Source organism: Xiphophorus couchianus, chromosome 14 (genome assembly GCF_001444195.1).
Source record: "Xiphophorus couchianus chromosome 14, X_couchianus-1.0, whole genome shotgun sequence".
NCBI classification, from domain to species: domain Eukaryota; kingdom Metazoa; phylum Chordata; class Actinopteri; order Cyprinodontiformes; family Poeciliidae; genus Xiphophorus; species Xiphophorus couchianus.
This window is the reverse complement of record NC_040241.1, coordinates 1,138,082-1,150,316: the sequence shown is the minus strand read 5'-3', so window position 1 is coordinate 1,150,316 and position 12,235 is coordinate 1,138,082. Positions and strand designations below refer to the sequence as shown.

General features: G+C 38.9%; 1 protein-coding gene across 31 annotated transcripts in view; it reads left to right on the top strand.

Moving 5' to 3' along the window:
• Positions 1 to 12,235, top strand: part of ank2b (ankyrin 2b, neuronal) — a 176,110-nt gene that overhangs the window by 44,609 nt on the left and 119,266 nt on the right. The gene's annotated exons all lie outside the window — the stretch shown is intronic.

The window sequence follows — 12,235 nt, the reverse complement described above, 5'->3', positions numbered from 1 at the left end:
ACCACCTCCAATGTACAGGGGCTGAAGAGGAGCCTTGTCCCTTTTGAAATCCACCACCATCTCCCTGGTCTTCTTCACTTTGATGCAGAGATTATTTTCTCTGCACTACTTCACCAGGTGTTTTACAGGAAGAAGCTCCACTGCTGATGCCATCTCATCGGTGAGCCACACAGCCCTCATCCACCTGGAGAGCAGGAACTCCTACATCCGTCTGCTCTTCCTGGATATCTCCTCAAACTTCAACACCATCATCCCACAGACCCTGGTGCAGAAGCTCTCCTCTCTTGGACTGAGTTCCACACTGGGGAACTGGATTCTGGACTTCCTGACCAACAGACCTCAGACTGTCAGGATCCACAACACCATCTCCTCCTCCATCACCCTCAGCACTGGCTCACCGCAGGGCTGCATGCTGAGCCTTCTCCTCTTCACCCTGTGGACATATGACTGCTTGGCAAGACACTCCAGCTGTCATTTAGCTGTCAACTTAACACTAGACTTAATGCAGTCGGAGAAGTATCCTGTCAAAGATTTGAAGGTGGTTGCCTTGAAAATGTAACTTAACTCAACAAGAAAACTCTTTTGGTTTTAACTCAGAAATTAAAGCTTATAAAGTTGACTTAACAAGAGAGAAGTTGTCTAAAAAATTTTTTAAAGTATATTAAGCTTGAATTATGAGTTTTAAGTTGGTGCTGCAATTTAAATCAAAGAATTATTTCATATGCAGGAAAAAACTTCACTCACCCGCTAACTTCATCTGAGTAACTTCATCTAGCTATACTCATCATAGCCATATATATATGACATATGAATTATATGTATATATGTGTGTGTATGTATATATAGATCCATTCAAAAGCTTGAAAAAAGACAACCACACTGCTGACTTCTCCACTGCTCAGTGCAACTCCCCACAATCCTTTGCTGCGTCACTATTACTGTCACATGATCAAATAAATGCCACATAACCAATCTTCTCCCTTCTCCCTCCAGAAACGGCAACAAGACGCAAATAAGTATTGGTTGTAAATATCGATTCAGTTTATATATCAAACCAATACTGACATGTTAAAAATGGCTATCAGCCCACAACAATGATAGTGGCAATATATCATGCATCCCTAGTAATTTACACCGTAAGATTGTTATTAAGAACAGTCGGTAGAGTTCATTTAAATTGGCTGTTTATAGGAAGGAACTTGTTATGAAATAGACTTTACAAAATGTCAATAGCTTAAGCAGTTGGAGCTTTTAGTCAGTGTATTCTCCAGCTTGACTCCAGTGCCAGTTTGCTGTTTCTTGATTTGAACAGCTGAAAGATTGGGAAGAAGTCAACCTTATTTATTTTTTCTGTTCACTTTGTGGAGTTCACCAGCACTTGTGGCAGTGATACAGCCGCATGGTATGATACTGCCACCACCATCTTCGACAGATGCTTCATTGTTCTTAGGTTTGACAGATTGACTTTGAATACCCTAAGCATTTGTTTTGAATCTTGGTGATTCTATTGTCTTTTCATATTAGTGGGATAGTTTGTGACACACCTAAATAACTTAGAACTGAATCTTCTGTAACATGGAAATGTGAAAATCGAGTGATTGTTGTTTACTAGTAATGTAGATTTTAAAGTCGCCATGAAGATCACAATTTGAAATTCAAAGTTCATCATGTTCAGGCCCAACTGTTCTTTTGGAGTCATGTGATACCTGCAGACAAACTGTTGTGTTAATTGAATTGCTGTCTTAATCTCAATTTATGGAACTACAATCACTGACTAATGTGCACTACACAAAGGAGCTTTTAATATCATAAATGAAGACAAGTGCTAACAAGAGACACTGTTATTCTGTCCAGATCCCTCTGATCTTGTTTTTATGCAACTGTCTTTGTGAGCTAAAGCCTGAAATAGTTTTGGTTTAAATCAGGGCTGTCCAAACTCGGTCCTGGAGGGCCGGCATCCTGCATGTTTTACTTCTCTCCCTGGTTTAATGCACCTGGATCAAATGATGGCTCATTAGAGGCCTAAGAAGATCACTGACATGCTGAAAAGGTTGTTGGTACCACCAGGGACAGAACTAGAACATGCAGGATGCTGGCCCTCCAGGACCAACTTTGGGCACCCCTGGTTTAAATGATCAGGCCAATTAAAGATAAACTTGGATATTCAAGCTTTAACTTTACTGCTAACTCATATGTCGATTTATTTAATAATTTAGATGTAACAAGTTTGTTGCATTGATAATGTTGCTTCTTTTGTTTATACGTTGTTTTTGATTAAAGTTCAACTAATTACAGCCCCTGCTATTAATGCAATCAAATCATTCTATGGAGTCCCACCTCAATTTATTATGTACATATTTAGATGTAAAAATATGTAATAATCGGTTTGATGTCACATCTTTCCATACAGGCTGGAAGAGAGCTCTGACCTTCCATGTTTTCTGTGCTTACTCTGCAGGCTTCTCTGACAGACAGAAAAGCCAGTTGTCATGGTTACCGCTTTAGAAGGCAATGCTTGTCTCTGTGTTAAGTGGGTGGGGGTAAGATGCTCCCAGGCTGAATAGTGATCTCTGAGAGTGGAAGTGCTGGTGACGACTAAGGCGGCGGCTTTGCATTATTGATGCATTCCAGAGAAACAGACAGTGACTTTGTAAATGAATGTTTGATGGAAAATGTTCATGCTCAAGCTTAAGAACAGAGATTTGTTATACTTGCCAGATTTAATTAAGCCAGAAGGTAAAACGTCCAGACACAAGACCAAACCTAAGCAGGAACAAAGAAAGGACATGTTGGAGAAATTGTGAAGGATGCTGGGGTGCGATTGTTTTCCATGTACCTCATTGTAAATGCCTTTACAGTGTTTGTATTGTCATTCAGCCCAGACTTGATCTTCAGGACAACCTGACCAAACAAATCGACATTTCATCTAGAGAGGCAAATTAAGCCCCATTTCATCTATGACTTATGAAACATTTTCTGTAGGATTCAGTTTATCTCCATTTATCTGCATTACCATATAGTTTTTATTTAAAGACATCGCTTGAGGGTTCTCTTGGTCTAAGTGTCACTATAGCAACCAGTCGGTTACACAAGGATGATTAAAACAAGGTTTCATAAACCATGACTCTGCTGCTATGAAGAGGAAGTATGTATTCAGCCAGGCTAAGCTGTTTTACAGTCATTCTATGGAAATAATGTAACTATGTGACTATTTTTTCTCGATACTAAAATGATTTTTATTTAATATGTTTTTTTCTGGTGAAGAAGAAGATGAGCATTTTAGAAAATAAAATATATTTTTGTACCTGTATTTTAGAAATGCTAGTTGAAATTATATTTTAATGCATTTACTGAATACTGCAGTTAACTGCATAATTTAAAAAGTTTGATGGAGATGCATGTTTACCATACAGTTGAACATGCATCTCAAACAAAACCTGTAAAGTTTATATGGACATTTTTGAGTTTCTGTTCAAAGGATGACACTAAGCAATGAGTCACTTGAATTTGAAGATCAGTATTCTATTATACTGTTGTGTTTTAGTAGCTATGTTTCTATCAAGAAGTTATCTATCAATCAATCAATCAAATTTTATTTGCATAGCACGTTTCAGCAGCAAGGCATTTCAAAGTGCTTTACATCATAACAAACACAAAAACACAAAGTCATTCAACATAGAATCAACATGACATTTAGTCAAGTGTCGTCATTAAATTCGGAATTGTTTACGTTTCAAAAGCAACTCTAAACAGGAAAGTTTTTAGTCGAGATTTAAAGGACCATCTACTGGCCAGACCACATACTTAGGCATACAATTTTCCCCCAAGCTGCCAGAGATGTTTCACTTTATTTTTACCCCACTATTGGAAACAATAAAAGATTACTTAAAACAGTGGATGACAATACCTCTCTCAATTATAGAACCCAGTAACACCATTAAGATGATGATACTACCTAAGCTCAACTACTTAGTCACCATGATCCAGACCCAATCCCAATCCCAGACCCAATCAGTAGCATTTTTCACCACTCTGGACAAATAAAAAACGTAGAATAAAACTAACAATGTTGCATCAATTAAAACTCCAAGGTGGCCTAGAAGCACTAAATTTTCACCATTACTACTTAGCTAACCAATTACAATACTTCATCAAATAGATGCACTCAACCCATCACTTCCATCCCTTTTCTGGATCGAACTGCATAGACATATTAATAAAAGACCTACCATTCATTAGCAACACAATTAGACATCACAACTGTTTCAAAAATCCAGCAATTGCAGAAACTCTGACAGCTTGGTAGAAAAGCAATAAAATAACAAACTCTATATTCTCACCCACAACTAGAGTAATCCAGATTTCACTGCAAATAAATCACCCTGTCTAGAACTACATGGAAGAAAAAAGGCATTACATACCTCCACCACATTCCTGATAAGCATAACTTCTTTACATTTCAACTAGGGGTGCACCGATTGCAGTTTTCTGGCCAATCGCTGATTACCAATCTTTCAAAAAACCTAACTTACCGATTCCTATTTTGGCCGATACCCGTTTTTTGTCTGAGATGTTGCTCAATATATCAAGAATGTTGCTGAATTGGCAACAATGGGGTACCTATTGTTAACTGTAAATGTGCAGACATGACCTGGTTGGCTGGTTTGTCAGTAAAACTTCTCTCACAGGAGAAAAGAAAAGCACAGTGGTTGATTTTTAGACCTTTGCTGAGGTTGGTAACATTGGTAGATAAGATCAGCTTCGCATGTAAAAATCGGCCGATCTCCCAAAATTAAGGAAATGGGTGCACCCCTAATTTCAACAGCTTATTGCTAAATACAACATTGACAAGAAACAGCTTCTTCAATATATTCCATTGAGACAATAAAAAAAATCAAAAATAACATCAATAACTTTCACCTAGGACAATCATTCCTACTCGATATCATCAACAAAATCACAAAGTCTCCAAAAACACTCTCAAAACTATAAAAACTAATATTGTCAACAAACAATGCACTTCAAATTTTGATCACTAAATGGGAAAAAAGATCTTACCATCCATACAGATAATCAATTTTGGAATAATTTTCAGCATGTCCAACAACACCAACATACTGTTGAAACAATATAAAATAATCCATAGAGCACATTTCACACAGCACCTGGTGCACATCATGGGACTTAGAGAATCAGACATTTGCACACACTGTACACTTAATACAACTGATGACCACCTCCACACATTCTGGCTCTGTCCACTAATCCAAAATGTCTGGAAAGAAACAATCACCAAACTGTCTCAAATCTCTGGCCACAACATCCCGCTATCCCCTTCCGTCTGCTTACTTGGTGATCTAGATCAGTGGTCCCCAACCTTTTTATCACCGCGGACCGGTCAAGGTTTGGCAATTTTACTGCGACCCGGGGGGACGGGTAGGGAGGAGGTCACATGACACAATTTTAAATTGTTTTGCCCTGATTTTCCACAAATGAAAATCTTACAACGTTCCGAGTTCTAAGATTGTCACTTGTGATAATCGTACGATTATCCTGTCTGTGTAGTGTGTTACCTAGAACGTCGGGACCGCTCCGATCTAAAATCCGACATATTCAACAATGTCTTTGCCCGACTATCGCAGCATGTGGGGTTTTTCCTGACTGGGAGCCAGAATGCATCCTGTTGAATGTGACAGGTAGCAAATCAGAAAGCGCAGTGATGTAAAAACGGAGGGGAATCCGTTTTTTTAATGGGAATGGCAACTGAGAGTCTGGTTTAGTGCATAGTGCAGCTGTTTTTTATCCAACGTTTTTTCTTTTTATTACATCTTTTATCGCTTAAAATGAGTCCACAAACTATCACTACTGCTTCTAAATCATCGGATATGTTTGTTACTCTAAATTCATGTACGGTATGTTGGGGGGTTTTACTGGATCTTCTTCTGGAATCTGGATGTTTGTGAGCAAAATCGGAACCGATGGAACCTGTTGGACATTTATCAGCTCTGTGGTCACAGAAGTTTGGAAAATTGGCCAACAATCCTTAAATTGTGCCGTGTGAACCAGACCTAAAACTCACAAGCTCTCCTCTCTTCTTGACCACTGCCCTAACGCTCTCTGACTCTGGTCGCTATGGTATTGTTTACATATCCCTTCAAAATAAGATACAGATACTCCACAAAAACGAATATTTTACTTTTGTAAAAATTTTAACTGACGATAATGACTAATGGGAGCCCTGAGCTTGTTTCTCTGCAAAGAGACGGTTCCATCTGGGAGTGATGAGAGACAACAACACCCGAGGCGTTGCTTATGCACAGGGTGCCTGGTCTCTACAAGCAGTTTGAAGGCTTCATTGCCTCATTAACGAGCTGGTCACCATAACATGCGGAGCTTGGAATGTGGGAATCACCTACCGGGATAAATCCATTCTCCTGTCTCTTCTCTGAACCTTTTTCCCTTCGCAATTAAACTTTCCAAAGACATCTGATCTGTTTCTTACTCATTTTGCTGCTTGTGGCTCAATGTTGGCCCGCAAGACGTAACCGAGAGAATCCGGTTAAAGGATTTTCAAAATGAAAGATCATCCAGACTCAAATAATTGGGGGTTAGGGTTGGGGACCACTGATCTAGATGAACTGAACATCAACTTCAAACAGACACCAATTGACTATGTTCTGTGTTTTGTTTTTGTTTTAAATGTATCCATTTTAATGAATAAGTTCTTGTTTGTGTTTTTGTGTTTGCTTTATTTTTTCCTCTTTTTGGCTATTTGATTTCTATTGCTGTAACTTGTTGTATTTTTTTGGTTAATTATTTTGTAGATCAGTACCCCTTTTTGCTTTTTGTCACTCTATGATGTTGTACATACACTAGCTGGTGAATAAAAAAAATAAACTTATTGAGCACTTTACAATGTGCTCAAAAATACATAGCTAATGATTAAGACAGATAACCTATCCTACAGAAATTATGTTCTATGGATTTAATACCGCAGCAATCATTAGATCTCCAATAAAACTAGATTTTTACTATAGATTCTTTCCATTTGCAAAGCATGTGGGATGAATGTCACACTTCTAATTTTACCTCAGATAGAAGGCAATGCAACAAAAGATGAAAGTGGCACTCAAATATTGCAGTAACAACATTACTTAATATAAGTCAGGTGATCCTTGAATACATAAAGAAAAGAGGCAGCAGCATAAGTAAAAAATTTGTATCCAGACACAATAGCACACCCAGGTCTATATTGAGTTCCAACAATCAATCAATCAATTTTATTTATAAAGCACCCTTCATACTACAAGCAGCTCAAAGTGCTGTACAGATCAATTACCCACCCCAACATGGAAAAACACACAACTGCATGAAAAATGCACAGACTAAGCAGAAATGTTTGAATTCAGGAAATACAGTTAAAAAGATGGGTCTTGAGCTGCTCCTAAAGATAGCAACATTTTCTGCAGCCCTCAGGTTCTCTGCCAGGCTGTTCCACAAAACTGGGGCCATAATACTGGGTAGAAGTCTCACCATCAGTGTGAGTTCATTTAAACCAGGCTCACATTGGATGTGACACAGATCCTTCAAAGACACAAAAGGACTTGACTTTGCAGAACATGATAATTATTTTATCACAGTTAGACCCACCTAACATACACTTAAAAACACTAACACAACTGTAACACATTTGAATGAAAGTCCACCTGCTGCCTTGAAAATGCAATTTAAGTCAACAAGAAAATTGTATTGGTTTTGATTTACAAACTAACATTCATGAAGTTGATTTAACAATAAGAGATAAATTGTCTAAACACTGTTTTTTTAAGTTAATTAATCTTGAATTGTGAGTTTTAACTTAATCCTGCAATTTTGACCAAATAATTATTCCACAAAGTCTTCCCTCACAAATAAGAGCACTCTCTTCTGTGTTATTTTCAGTCATGTTATGAAATTAAAATGACTACTTATTTTACTTTACAACAGGAGTGCCCAAAGTCAGTTCTCGAGGGCCGGCATCCTGCATGTTTTACTTCTCTCCCTGGTTTAACACACCTGGATCAAATGGTGGCTCATTAGAGGCCTAAAGAGAACATTGACTTGCTGAGGAGGTTGTTACCACAAGGGAGAGGATGAAACATGCAGGACCGACTTTAGGCACCACTGCTTTAGAATAATTTAAATTCTTGATTCAAGTTACATGAACGTGATTTCTGATCCGATAATGAATTTTATTGAACATCAATGAATTCTGCTCAAAAACATGTACGGTAGTATGAACAGAACATTATCCTCAAGCTTTGCTAACTGTCAGCTGCGTTAAAATAAACATTTGCCTTAAAAACACAGAAGAGTCAAATCAATGTAACATACTTCCATCTCACTCATGGCACAACACAAGATACAAAACCATGCTGCTAAGCACTCTGGGAAATAGTTCCTGTCCCGTCCTTTTTCCTTTTTCAGTTTTTTTAGAGCTAACCTAAAAACTGGTTTATTCAACTCTTGGAGGTTTGACAAAATTCATAAAGTTAACACAACTTATTATCTTTCACAAACTCACAGACTTAGGTTCACAAACTAAAACTCACGAAATGTATTTGCCTTAAAGAGTAGAAGATAGTAGACGCAACAAAATGTGGCTCAAATGTTTTACAGTGCAGAAAAAGCAAGATAGTTGAACAGTGTAGGTTTATAAACCTACACTACAGATAAAATGACTAAGCACAACTGATGGTTATTGCCAGAGGGAGCTGATGCATATTCATTTTCTGCATAGGGATTTCGTAACTTCAAAAGTTTACTTTATAACAAAAAAAACTATTAAAATTGTATGTTGCCTGAACTGGTCAGCAGTTAGCTGCCATGTCACCAGCACAAGCATAGCTGTGAAAAAGTCCATCTAAAATCACTCAGTCTCTCATTACCAGACTAATATAAAAAAGGTATTACACTTAGTGTCTTTATGTTAATCAAATTTACAGTTTCTGATACATTCCCATTCAATTTATGGCTGTGGCAGTAAAACCACATTTACATTAAAATCTCCTAACCTCAGCAGTAGAATGCTGAGGGTGAGGGTAGAGGGATTTTAAACTATACACATTTATCTCCACATTTAACCATATCTAAAAGTTCTAATAGTATAGAAAACATTAAGGATCATATTTCCATGAGAAAGGAAAGACAAAAGTTTGTGAAGTATACAGAAGCACAAATAATATTAGTCCAGAGTTGCTGATCTTTTGTGATCCAGTGCAGTTTTCTGCAGCAAGCAAACAATAGCTGACTGTGGGTCAACTTGAAAAGTCAGATCACAGCTGTTAGTATGTGTGTGTGATGTAGACATCAGCGCTGCAGTGTCGGTACTGCATCCTCTTCTCTGATATCAGACTGCAGTATTGCGGACAGGCTAGGATAAAGAAGATGGCTACACGTTTCATACAATCCTTAACCTTTATCAGAGACAATGTTTGTGTTCAGAAACCATTGGCAATGCAAAACCTATCCGCTCAACCTAAGTGAGCTGTTTCAGGACTTCTGTAGCTGACTCTGGGCTCTCTGCTCAAAGCAGCATGAATGCGGTAAAAATAAGCATCACACAGTGCTTTTCCACAGGAGGAGCAGAGTTCTGGGAGCTTTGAACAAGCTGTGCGTAAGCCAGGATTTAGCTTGGATGAAGACACAGAAAGGACAAAACTGCTGAATCATTCTGGACAGCTTCCAACTGTAGTTCACCCAGCATCCAAAAACAGACAGGAGACATGTCCTTCCCAGTTGGGGATGCACATACATTGATAGGACGATTTACTCATAGTGCATGTTGAAACAAGCATACAAATTGCTATACATGAACTGTACAGAAATACATTTAATGTACAATACATCAAATAAAGCCTCTAAAGCTGTCAAAACCTTTTAAAAAAACTTGTACTTAGTCAAACCATCACTCAATATTGTGATACATGTTAATGCCCTGTGAAATGTATTGTCTTGCTGTAATTAGACCCGAGCAGCAAAGCGCTGCGAAGGCCTATTGTTTCTTATTCGTATTCTTCCGTCAAATGAAGTGGCGTTTTGGGGGCTTTATCATATTCAAAAAGTCCCCAAAGTTGGCGGACAGGTCAAGACTGCAAAAAAAGTACGTATTTTAAGGGCGACGCAAAAATTACAACAGAAACGGCTCAACAGCGCCACCTAGCAACTTTCAAAATAGACATTGTTTATTGACCTTAGTTTATTGTACAAACATGACATTTGGCACACTTGTACAACTCCCCAAGACGCACAGAAAAGTCTCTTGGATCCAAGGTCTACATCAAACAGGAAGTTGGCCATTTTGGATGGAAGGTCCCATTTTAATTTTTTTTTTATTTATTTTTTTTACCCCTCCAGGGGGTCTTTTGTGGGCTCTAGTGTCCCCTATACGACAGTAGGCTGACAGGAAACGGGGAAGGAGATGGGGGAAAACATGCAGCGAATATCGTCGGGTCCGGGAGTCGAACCCGCGATGGCCACGTCGAGGACTGAAGGCCTCCAAATACGGGTCGCGCTAACCGCTACACCACCACGGCACGCCCGGGAGGTACCATTTGGACCCCATTTTGGCCGTTTACAGCCCCCGCATTTGATCAAACTCCTCCTAGGGATTTTAATCGATCGCCTTCAAACTTGCGTTCATAAGGCATGTCTGATTCAAAGTTGTCAAAATGGTGAGTTTTTGTGCATGCTGAGGGGGTGTTGCCAGGGGTCAAAGTTCACCTACTCGCCATGAAACATGAAACTGTTGTATCTCCTACACAGAAGTTCACAGAGCCACCAAACTTTCAGTGATTGATCATCATATAGAACCCTACAATACCCAATGGTCAAATGATGAAATCACTTCAGCCACGCCCCCTGAGAACAGGAAGTGTCATGTTTTGCTGTGACCTGTCGCTATCTGACCCCTTTGACTTAATCAACATGAAACTGTATCCATAGACAGAAGACATGTTGGTGTGATGTGGATTCCAACCTTGACTGGTTTTGATAAAGCAGTTGGGCGTGGCGAAGTGACTGGTAACTCCATTGCCATACGTTTGGCTCTGAATTCCACAGTTTCGAGCTGAGATGTTCCAAACTCACTGGGACGGATCCTTATCCACCCCCCAACAGGAATCCATAAAGGTTGTTGATGGGCATGGCCTAATTTCCATAGAGTGCCCCCTAGAATATTTTTAAGAAATCAGCTCCAAGCCATGCTCTACCCAGAATTATGAATGTTTTGCAGTCAAACATGACTGCAAAACATTTCCTTTCAGATCAGAATGTAGTTTTTTTGTTTTGTTTGTGTTTGTTTTTTAGGTAACAGCAGCTGTTGAAATACTAGTACATCAACAACTTGGAATGTTGTATAAGTGAAATGTTTCTTACCAGTCATCTCAGAAACTGGAACTCATATATGTATTCCACAGAATCATCACAGTGATTTATTCATTCTTGTACCAAAACCTACAAAAAAGTCTCTTGGAGCCATGGTCCAAACCCAACAGGAAGTCAGCCATTTTGGATCAAAGTTGCCATCATGTCCTTTTTATTGATGTCGTATCTGAATGAACTGGTCCTACGGCGTTTGACCTACAGACTTCAAAATTACTAAGCACACTCTTGAGGGATAGTAGGTCAAAAGATATCGTACAATGTTTTTTACATCAAAGCATGTGGGCGTGGCTAAGTGTCAAACTTTGACTATTTGCCATAAAACGTCAAGGTGCAATAATTTCCACAGGCAAGGTCAGAGCTGCATCAGACTTTCCATGTCTCATTATAGATCAGCCCTGATCCCATTCACACGGTCAATTATTGACATCACCTAAGCCCCGCCCCTTTGCAACAGGAAGTCACCTGTTCTTTTCTGCTGGTTGTCTTACTTTTACTCTGTGATTCATATGGGTTAATCCTGTACCAAGTGACATTAAATGATATGACAATGAAATATGTCAATGCTGGCTGAACCGTATGGGTGTGGCAGAACAGCGAATTTCACTCCCTCGCCGTTTGCATACGATAGTCTCTAAATCACACATGCATCATACAATTTATACCCAACTTGTTGTGATTGACTCTTGTGAATCTCTTAAAAGCCCGATAACATTACATTGTAATTTTAGTCCACCCTAGGTTAATCCATCAGCTATATCTCCTCTCTACATCAGCTGATCTGCACCAGATGTGGGTGCGTCGTCAGGGAGCG